General features: G+C 40.5%; 1 protein-coding gene across 1 annotated transcript in view; it reads left to right on the top strand.

The window, feature by feature from the left end:
* Positions 1-11,902, top strand: part of LOC308413593 (vomeronasal type-2 receptor 116-like) — a gene marked incomplete at both ends in the record, with an annotated part of 711,488 nt that overhangs the window by 599,847 nt on the left and 99,739 nt on the right. The window lies entirely within an intron of this gene.

The raw sequence follows: 11,902 nt of genomic DNA, 5'->3' as shown, positions 1-11,902 counted from the left end.
CTCAGTGAGGCTAAGGCTGTTCTGAAGGGACAGATGGGACTGAAGAGGCAGGTCAAGGAAGGCAATTGGAGCTGCTGGTTAGCAATGAGAGGCAAGGTCTAGGGTGCCCACAGGTGCTAAGGCCTAAGGACCAACAGACACAGCAACAGGCCAGCCCTTCCCATCCTGGAGTGACTGTTCAAAGAGGAAGGAGCCCTGAGTCCCAGGCCCAATGCTTCTGGGTCATAGTGGAGACCTGCTGAGATCAGAGAACGTAGTAGAACATGCGAAGGGAGGATGCTGGCCAAAGGAGACCAGGCTATAAGTACAGATATTTGACAGTGCTTCTGGGAAGCAAAGATGGGAAATGGGGTGAGAGTGAAGGAGAGCAGCAAGCAGTGTCTGTAGACCTTGGGCAACCCCAGTGCAGGGTTCCCAGAGCCCCTGTACTATCCAGGGGCTCAGCACCATGAGGCGGATGGGTCTCCCAGGGGTTGAGAATCCTGTCCTAACCAGGACTATCTCTCTCAAAGACTGACGTTGGTGTTGTGAACATTTCTGGCTTCTGTGGAAACTCAAATAAGGGATGAATGATCAAATGAATTACTGAAAATCTAGCCGCTATGTGAACAGCTGAACTTTCACTTCACCTGCTATGTGGGGTTTTGTTTGTTTGGTGTTCTTTTATTTGTTTTCAGGTTGGTAGCTTGTGTGTGTGTGTGTGTATGTGTGTGTGTGTGTGTGTGTGTGTGTGTAGGTTTTCTCTTATTTTCTTTGTTTTAGAGGGTTTTATGTTCTATTAGGTTTTCATTTTTTTAGGAAAAAAAAAAGCCTTATAATTGGGTAGGTGGGAAGAGGGAAAGGATCTGGAAGGACTTGAGGAAGTGGAAGAATGCAATCAAAGTATATTCAAATTTATAATTTAAAATTAAAATAATAAAAAGAAAAAATTAAGACTGAGACAGGAAGAAGGATAAGCAAGAGACTGGAGAAAGGAAACAGTTCCGCTGTAACTACTCAAACAGAAAATACAAAGAAGAACACAAGAGCATCAAAATCAAGAATAAAACATCCTTTCTCTTGATGGCAACACGCCTTTCAAGAACAACTTGAAGTAATAATAGCCTCAATTTTCAAATCAAATGAAACGTGTTGCATGACTGGATTAGGAAACCAAACCAGTCTTTCTGTGAATTCCGAGATAGGGACTTTAAAGACAGGAGCCACAATAAATGGAAGGAATGGAACATATATTCAAATTAATAAGACCAGGAAATGGGTCGGTGTTGCTAACATGGCAAAAATGAACTTTAAAGAAAAACTCATCAGAAATGATATTGAATTTTTATCCCAATTTTTACAAAAACCAATCAAGATGACAATATTCTAAATGTATATTGATCAAATTGTAGCATAGCATATTTTATAACAAACTTAATACTATAAAAGAGTTAGTATCAGACCTTCAATAGTGGGCAATTTTAGCAATGTTCTTTCTTAAATAGACAAATATAAAAACAAAACAGATGAACATTAACTTAAATGATATAGTAAGTACATCAAATAGACAGGAGTTACTTATAAAATACCCCTTGCAAACATCTAAGATTGGCTCACAATCATCTGTAATGGGATCTGATCCCTCTTCTGATGTGTCTGAAGACAGCAAAAGTGTACTCTCATTCATAATAAATAAACTTGACTTGCCCAACTAATTGCACTGTTCCTACCTCAAACAACAGAAGGCATTTCTTGGGGAAACAAGGACCATTCTTACTAGTGAAGCGAAGAGAATAATTAGAGATCTCCACTTCTTCCCTCCATCCAAGTCCAAGAGTTACGGCACTCATCCATGTTAATTTCTTTTCTATTCACGACTTCATTGTTGTTACTTAACCTTTACCCTGTATCTACAAATGGGCTGACTTTTACATGAGCACAGATTGGCCTGTACCTTGTATGTGATTTTTATATTGCAAGTCTAGTCATCAATGGCAATTGAAAGACATCCCTAGGATAAGGTGGGAGTCATAAAGAAAATATATCCTCACCCACAGATACCAGGTCACTGTAGTCCCTCCACATGGCATCCTGTACAAAGCCACCTGAGCAGCATCCCAGCATCTTCACTAGAGAAGTCCATGTTCTTTGAAAGGTGATGGACCCTGACATGGAAATTAAGTTCCCATGGTGTGAGTTGGATGATTCATTTACTTTGCTAAGGAAAGGTGTGTTAACTAAAGGTCTTGTGCTATTACCAGTAATCTATATAAACTGTTTGAAAATGTATGATCTGAGAGAGAAGACGTTGTGACTTATCTATGAAGTTCCGAAAGAATCTCGGAGAAAAACTTTATTGAAGATGGACATTTCTTCAGTTCTTTATAGTGATTTTAGATACTTAAGACCTCTTGGTCTCCCTGTCCACTGGCGTCCTTTTTCAGCTCATGCTTGGCTAACTTGTTGGTGAGACTTTAAGGGTGTCACTTCTGATGTTACTAGGAAACAGGTCAATGTATATGTGCCACCACTTTACCCTTATTTATTGTACAGTGCAGGTCACTGATGTGACAAATAGGCCCCATAGCTGGGAAAGACTTGGTTGCTTGGGTTTTTTGGAAACTGGCTTCTGGTACCATAAAAGCTAGTCCCAGGGAGGGAGCATTCAGCACAGTGCCAGCTAGGGAGTCTCTGGGTCCTGGTTTTGAAGTACATGGAGTGTGTCTTTAGCAATGGATAGCTATCCCTTCCACTTCTGTGATCGGATAAGTAAAGAATCACTGGGCTGTAGGTTTTGGGAGTCTCTTGGATAGCCCCGATCATCAATCCGAAAGAACTTCTCAGGACTGCTACTAGGATTTTAGTTAGGTGGCCTTCGGTTTTTGGAGAGAGGGTTCTCAGCTAAGGTAAGAAACTTAACTATATATGTAGCTTACTTGGCCTCAAGGCAAACAGTTAATAGTATGATTCTTTGTGGATGGATGTTTTAGACATCCTTATATGGTACCCTCCATCCATATTTGCCTCCCTCACCCTTCCCTTAGGAGGCTTCCTTTTCTGATTTCCCTATTAGATCACTAATGTCCCATGACTGTATCAGACATCCTTTTTATCATGTTGCCCTTCTTCTTCCTGTATCTCCTTCCCTCAGGAACCCTCTTTCCTATCTCCACTAACAGACCACTTGTTTTGTGGTATTCATCTTTATGTTCCACATTGACTTCATTGCACATCCCTAAAAGGTCACCAATTACCCATTGTATTTTTGTTAAAATTATTACTTACGGAATGGCTAACATTAATGATACCTTTCCAGTATAAATTAGACATTCATTACCCTGAGGCAGCAGTAAACAAACACAAGCTCTAATTTATTTATTAGTAATTGAGACAAGGAAGTTAATTTAATATCATACATAACCTGTAACATATACTTAAAGCTCAAATTCTATCAGTATAATAATCTTTACATAGAAGCTATATCATACAAATAAAAATATCTGGTTCCACTGAAATACCCAAATATGCAACAGTTTTGATTTTAGATGGTTATGAGAAATATCACCCTGTTAAAGGTCTTTCTGTTTTAAACTATTACTAGTTTAATCAAATATAACATGAATTCTATAGCATTATTAGTCATTGATTTCAGAATAATTCTGTATGAAACATTACTACATATGTAGTCTACTTTTAAGGAAATTGCTTAGTGGATATCTTAGGGTTTCTGTTGCTGTGAGAGACATTATAAAACCATAGTGATGCCTGTGAAGGAAAATGGGTAAGGGGCAGACTTGCAGATTCCGAGGTCTTATCAATGATCTGCATGTGGGAAGCACGGTGGCATGCAGGCAGACATGGTGCTGGAGAGGTAGCTGTGAGTTCTACATTTGATTCGGGAGTAGGCAGGAAGAGAAAGCTACAGTGGGCCTCCCTAGAGGATTTGAAACCTCAAGGCCCAACCCCAGTGACTTTTTCCAACAAGGCCACACCCTAGAATAATGTTGTGCCCAATAGGTCTGTACAGGCCATTTTCAGTCAAACCATCAATGTGAATATAAGATGCATCTCTGGGTAAAATGTTTTCAAACTCATACCAGTGTAGGGCTTCCTGGTATGACTCTCTGATGCGGAGTAAGGGTTAAACACTGGTTAAAGGCTCCTATCCATATTTTATATTTGAAAGAACCTTCTTGGGTGAACAGTGTATCAGTAATAACCCCTGATGTGTCTCATGCTTAAATTTTATAATGTGTTCTAAATTTACAGCCTGTGGACATTTGTAAACATTTGTAAAGTTTGTTTCCAGTATGGATGCCAGGAGGATCTTTAAGATGTGCGAATCAAGTAATAAATACTTTTTGAGCTTCTTTACATCTGTAAGGTTCTCTCAGGAATGGATCCTGTGATGTTTTTGGAGAGATGAGCCCTCAGCAAAAGACCTGCCGCACTCTTTGCATTTGTAAGGTTTCTCACCTGTATGGATTCTGCAATGTCTTTGAAGATGTGAATGCTGGGTGAAGGATTTGCCACAATCTGTGCATTTATAAGGTTTCTCTCCAGTGTGGATTCTCTGATGAATTTTAAGAGCTGAGGCCATGGTGAAAGATTTGCCACATTCTTTACACTTATAAGGTTTCTCTCCAGTGTGGATTCTGTGGTGAGCTTTAAGAGTTGAGCCCTCGGTAAAAGATTTGCCACACTCTTTACACGTGTAGGGTTTCTCTCCAGTGTGGATTCTGTGATGGGTTTTAAGAGTTGAGCCCTCTGCAAAAGACTTGCCACATTCTTTACACTTGCAAGGTTTCTTTCTACTGTGTATTCTGTAGTGGGTTTGGAGATGGGAGCCCTGAGAAAAGGATTTGCCGCATTCTTTACACTTGTAAGATTTCTCTCCTGTGTGGGTTTTGTGATGCCTGTGAAGAGAGTAGCTATTGGAAAATGACTTGCCACAATCTGTGCATATGTAAGGTTTCTCTCCAGTATGAATTCGGTAGTGGGTTTGAAGATGGGAATACTGGGTAAAGGACTTGCCACATTCTTCACATTTATAAGATTTCTCTCCGGTATGGGTTTTATGATGTGTTCGAAGACAGGAGCTGCTGGTAAAGGCCTTGCCACAGTCGGTACATTTGTACGGCTTATCTCCAGTATGGATTCTGCTGTGAGCTTGGAGATTTGACCTCTTGGCAAAGGACTTGCCACATTCTTTACATTTGTAGGGTTTCTCTCCAGTATGGATTCTGTGGTGCGATTTAAGAGTTGAGCCCTCAGCAAAAGACCTGCCACAATCTATACATATGTAGGGTTTCTCTCCAGTGTGCAGTCGTAGGTGAACTTGAAGAGAGTAGCCATGAGTGAAGGACTTGCCACATTCTTTACATCTGTAAGGTTTCTCCCCAGTGTGAATTCTCTGATGAGCTTGCAGATAGGAACCTGTGGTAAAAGACCTTCTACATACCTTACACTTATAAGGTTTTTCTTCAGTATGGGTTGTATAATTCTCTCTGTGGCCTGAGAACTGAGAAAGAGACTTTCCACATTCTGTAAATATGCGTGGTGTCTCTCCAGTTTGAAGCATCTTAAGTCTGGTGAGGCCTGAGGAAGTCCTGAAGCACTTCCCAGATTTCCTATATTTTTGTTGAACAAAGTATCTTGGTTGCCCAACAAGTTTTGAAGGAGGGGTAAACTCCAGTCTATATACTTTGTATTTCTGGATTCTCTCTCTAGTGTGGCTTGAATCATTTTGAGTCATATTTACAGAGAAATTGAAGGATTTATCACTTACCATAAACAGGCATGGACTTCTATGCACATCATTTCCCTTTTCCCAATCAATGTTCGAAGGTTCAATAGAGACTTTGCTGTACTTATCATGTTTCTGTCTGTTAAATTCTCCTCTGGCTATAGTTTCAGTACGATGACTACAATTTGAGGACTCATTTAAAATTTTGTCCTGCTGATTGCTTGTGGACAGCGTCTGTTGGCTACAGTCCTGCAGGTACAAAGGTGACTGTGTGCACTGACCAGAGACATCCCTACACCTATCATTACTGTAACAAGTCTTCAGACAACAGTTACTTATCTGACCGTCACTACGAGTTACATCATGTTCATAGGTATCCCAGGAATCACTACCTTGGTAGGTAATCTCTGTAAAGTGACTGTTGTGGTTACTGTGCAGTGCAAAGTCCGTAGTAAGGCCTTTATTATCTTCACAATATCTGTGGGGGTCTTCAGAAATACCCATCCGATGACGTCGTTCATGTCCTACTGGATCCACATGCACAGTCTTAAGTAGATGTACATTGCAGTCCCTGTCAGAAGGTAGATTTACCTGTTGAGGAAGTTGTAAAGAATTTTTAGGCAAATAGTTGTCACTCTGGTAACACTGTGTTTTTCTGTGATATTAATCCCCTCTTGTTCACAGAAAGTTGAAATACTCCTTCATCCCATACTACATTAAACACATCTCAAAGACCCATATGTGTCCCCATGTTCCTTCTCAGTGTATTCACACTTCCTTCTAAAGCTGTTTCAAAAACTGATGGGAACATTTTCCTAGAAGAGCCTCCTACTGTCAATGAGGAAGTGGCCCAGGGTGAGCTGTGTCAGGAGAAGACTGTGTTTCTTGATCTCCCTGTCAGGAATGTCAGCAGTGGGCGGGGCATGCAGACCATTTCCATCATCACTGAACTCATGCTCCTCCCTGTCACCTCTACATTCCCACAACTTCCTTACGTGTAACTTTCCAAGGCTGTGACTTCCAAACTCTCCTGATCCTCCTCTCTGGAGAGATTCCTGCTGGCTCTCTATTTTGAACAGTCCCTTGTTAGGAAAGCAAGAGAGGTCTGGAAGACATGAAAGAAAACCATGATCTCAGTTTGTGGACTTACATGAAAATAATACAGACACATGATGCTAAATGAACAGAGCAATGATTCCTAACAACAAGACATTATACACATAAATCTCTGCATCCCTAAACCCTCACCAGCGAAGGTTAACATAACCACCCACAGCCAGACAGTGTGCAGAGAATGAGACACTTCAGAGCGCTCAGACATATAAGCCTTCTTAACCCAACCCTCCAATCAAGGGTTTAGGATCCGCGCATAAGCATCAGAGAGTCTGCAAAGGTAAGAGGTTGTGGATAACTGTAAAGGAAAATCATTTTCCAGACACATCAGGACTAATGACCACATATCCTCACTGAGACTATGGCAGCACACACTAGACCTGTACAAGCTCAAGACAGAAACTTATATCTCAGAGAAGGCCAAACAGGCACAAACTCCCACCCAGACAAGCACCTATTAGAAATCCAGACTCTGTGAGAGGAAAGTCAGTATTCTTTAGTGGAATGACACTGATATAACATCAACCACATTTCAGAGACGCCTCATGTGCAAGAGCATTTGTCCAATAGAAATGCAAATCTTTGGACTTTTATGATTTTTAAGTCTTGAAAAGGAGGAAGAATGTACCAGAAAGAAATCATGATGATGTGTTAGTGTGAGTGACAGCAAATGGACAGGAAAAATATATGACAAATTATGTTATATAAAATTAAAGAACATATAGATAAATTTACAAACCTAAGCAAAAAGCCAGCACTGGCCCATAACAAACAAATACAATATGTAATAAAAAACACAATCACCTCACAAACACTGACATTGGTACTATAATACTGTATTTTAACTCAACACTACTTGGATAAAATGAAAAATAAAGAATGTAAGTCCACTGTGTACTACATTCTGGATACATTATTTAAATATCATCTCTAGAAAGGCGATAGGGCATTATCTCTACAATTTAGGATTACTACTTGAATTAGAATCACCACGAGACACTGTTTCATTCCAAATTACCTGGTTCTATGCCTTTTGCAATGGAAAGTTCTTCCTTTAGTTCAAGACAGGTGAGTAGCTCTGGTTTTGATACCGAATGGCCTGTGTATTAGAAGAGACAAGTGACATCTTTTTCACATTGTGTTCATTGAAGTTGGGTTTCAACCACTGCTTTGTACCCAGTGGATAAGAGGAAACAGAACGGAAGATCCACAAGTGACTTCCTACCTGTTACCTCCTGACACGAATTTTAGACTTTCCTGAAATCAATACATTTACATTTTTATATCTTGATTCTCCTTTACATTCCCACATGAAAAAACACAACTGTTAAAATTGACTTTTATGGTCAGATACAGACATTTAGTGCTGCCAATGTCGGACACATATAAACGCACCACTAAACTGAAGGATTTTACCAACTGGAAACAAAAGGTAGAGTGGTTTCATATGTTTCTACAAACAAGTCATCCCCACTGTCTATGACAAACTGAGAGCTGAGACTCAGACGACGGACAGATAAGAAACCCATTTGACAGACCCCGCGGAATGAAGCAGAAATCACAGAAGAAAACCATTCTCACCCACAGAGACCAGGATGCTGCAGATCTCCAACATGACATCTCTGTACAAAGTCCTCTGAGCAGAGTCCAGGCATTCCCATTCCTCCTGGGAAAACTCTATGGCCACATCTTTGAAAGTTAGAGCCTGAAATGAAAATCAACATTTCCTCTTATGTCCACTGGCTTAGTCAGTACCACGTGAATGAAATTAAGGTAACTACAAAGTGTGTTTTGTTGTCAGTAATAAATATACATTTTTCTAAAGTTATGATCTGAGACAGAGGACATTTTGACCTGTCTAGAAAGACTGAATAGACCCTCAGGTGGTTTAGGAGAAGAGGATCTTCTCATTGAGAAATAAACGCCCACATCCTTCTCTGGAGCAGTCAGTATCTACATTCACCTCTGATATCAGAAAGTTTGTAAATATTCCAGGGCATGCATCCCTGGAGAGAAATAAAAATTAAGAAAGAAGAAAACAAGTGGCTGCAGACAGGTGAGAAAATCTAAAGGGTTAATATTGAGAATTATCAAATTAATAAAAAGACAAAAGAGGTCAACCATAATTGGAGGGCCCATGTTAGTCCAAGCTTTAGGGAGTTGGAGGACCTGGTGACAACCCATCTCTGTTATCTCCCGGAGCCTCCTTCAGCTGGGTGTACTCGATCCACAAGGTGACACTGGTGGCCTTCACTGCTGCAGAGCTGGTGAGGACCACAGGTTATGGCCCTTTCAGTGATGGCTCCAGACTCCAGGTTGGGATCCTCTTTACCCACACAGGGACATCAGGATGGAAGTGTGGACAAGCTCAGACATGGGTAAGGGCCCAGCATCTTGAACCATCTGATTAGGGTCTATAAGGAATTGAGGAGGAAAGGGTTAGTAATCTCTACCTCATGAACTTCTCTATATGGGCACACCATGCCTTAATAGGGCAAAATGTAGGAGGCAGGTCCAATTGTTACCAGTCTAAAGGAAATATTTTCTTTACCTATCCAGGGCTTTGTGGCTTCTAGGCACAGTGTAGTTTATAGTCAACAATGGACATTCTTGTGAAGATTATCTTAATATTTCACAGTCCTGATACTATTCTATATTTAAAGAATGTAGCACCTCTGTCTCTGCTACAACACCCACAGACTGGAAAGCAGAAACCAAAAATGATGTCACTTGATACCCTGTGCTCAAAGTCTCAATGCAGCTCCTGAGTCTGTTCTGGACATTGATGAATCAGTAGTAGCCTGATTGTAATAAATCTGTCATCTGCATTGACCTGGTATTTTGAGTTGGGCAGGAATCTATCTAATTAGACCTCATAACAAGAACAGAGATCCCACAACATTAGGCCATGAATATTCCAACATAGCTGAAGGACAAGAAAAAGAACTTAGAACCAACTATAAGAACATAATAGAGCTCCTTACAGAGGAAATGAATAAACCCCTTAAAGAAATCCAAGAAAACACAAACAATTAGAAGAAATGAATAAACTGTAATGCTGGAAATTAACCTGTAAGACCCACCCATTCAAGAACCCAGGAACATCATGGATGCTGGGAGTTGTTGTTGTTTGTATAAAATAAAATAAAAAAAAAAACAGTTTAATGGGAAAATATGGTGGTCAAATGGTTTTTGTCTATAAGGGCCCCTACAGCAGGGGTCTTGGGGCCACTCAGCTGAGTAATAACGGGAGTGGTCCAGACAAAAGTCCATCTTGATCATCATTTAATAAAACTAGCTTCGAATTTGGCTGATAATGTTGGCACAGGGTTTTCTCTGGCAAATGTAAGTTTTAACATTATCCCTTAATGAAAGCCTAGTGAAGGGCGGGAATCAGTTGCAAATAAAAATGTTCAATACCAAGAAATGAAAATAGAATCAATAAAGAAAACAAAACTGGGTGAATTGTGGAAATGGAAAAATTAGGAATGTAAACGCAGGCAACTTTCACTAACAGAACAGAAGACATGGAAGAAAAAAAAATCTCAGGCATTGAAAATACTATAGAACAAATGGATCCATCAGTCAAAGCAAATGTTCTTCCTGACACTAAATATCCAGGATATCTGGGACACTAGGAAAAGCCCAAAGCCAAGAATACCCTTGTGTTCATATCTTTGCAAAAAAACTGTTCCTCAAAATTTCACCTTCCTGATAATAATCTGGATTTGAAGCCAACAACAGACTCCCAACACTTCTACTGCACCCAGAGACTGGAAAGCAGGAATTCAAGAGGAGCTCCACCCTTGCCCGGAAAGAGAGCAATGTACTTCAGCACCAGGTCCTAGAGGCAGCCTAAGCCTAAGGTTCTCCATTTGTAAGCAAGAGGAAGAGCTCCTTCTCCCTGCTCTTCTCCCTGAGACCCCTGGCTCATCCTGGAAGTCCAATCTTCCTTTCTACTCTGCCCAGTCATTTGCTGTTCAGTTCACTTGCATTAATAGAAGAGCATTCTTTATACCAATTTGATACAGATTATTCAGAATATATATCAATGCCATGTCTGAGCTATAACCAGATCTCAGGGCATAGAAATCAGCATCTGAGTACACAGTACACAGAACCAACCCTCAACAACTTTTAACTTAAAATCAAGGACAATACACATCAAAGACACATGTCTCTGAGTCGAGTTGAGCCTACTTTATTATCATTCATTAACAGGAGGCTGACAACCGATATGAAATTTGACAAACTTGGGTTCTACCAGGGTTGAACTGAATGCTATCTATCTCGTAGTAAGAGAACAAAACAAAGCCATAAACCATGGCTCGGGAGTTAAGAGCATTTGGTGATCTTGCAGAGGTCCCAGGTTCAGCACACACATGTGGTTCACACCCTCCTGTAACTCTAAGTCCAGGGTCTCAATTTCCTCTTCTGGCTTCTCTGTGCACTAGGCACACACTTGGTGTACTTATATACAACTAGTCAAATACTCGTGTATCTAAGATAAAAATAAACCTTATAAATGAAACACACACACACACACACATACACACAAGCTGCTTTGTTAAAAGGCATTATTATGTCTTCTGCACTTTGGCTCTGACTTCTGCTCTGACTTGTAACCTACTTCGTGCCCAGCTCGGCCACCATAATGTAGCCATCCTCCTGCCTCTGCATGTAGAGTGTGAAGATTACAGGACAGTCGAGTGTCACCACAACCTGTTGAACTACTAAGACACATAATGCTTGTTCCTAAACTAAACCTCAAATCTGTACACCACAGACAGATATGGGGACACTAGGTCACTTTAACTTAACTTTTCTTCTACTTAGTTGGAGAAAGTAGCCCACTGGGTAAAAGGATTTTTTTAAGGCCTATTCTTTCTAATACAAATGAATAAAACTTTATAGGGGATGTGTTACCTGCCTGTGTGTGCATCAGGAGGCCAGAAGGGAGCAGTGGATTCCTAGGAGTTTATACAGCCATAGTGTGAACGTGGTACTGGGAACCCAACATTGCTCATCCACACCTCAGCTCCCCCTCTTCCTTCCAACCTCACT

This window comes from Micromys minutus (assembly GCF_963924665.1).
Source record: "Micromys minutus genome assembly, chromosome: 32".
Taxonomy (NCBI): domain Eukaryota; kingdom Metazoa; phylum Chordata; class Mammalia; order Rodentia; family Muridae; genus Micromys; species Micromys minutus.
Note: the sequence above shows the minus strand (reverse complement) of the source record. Positions and strands in the feature narration are given on the sequence as shown.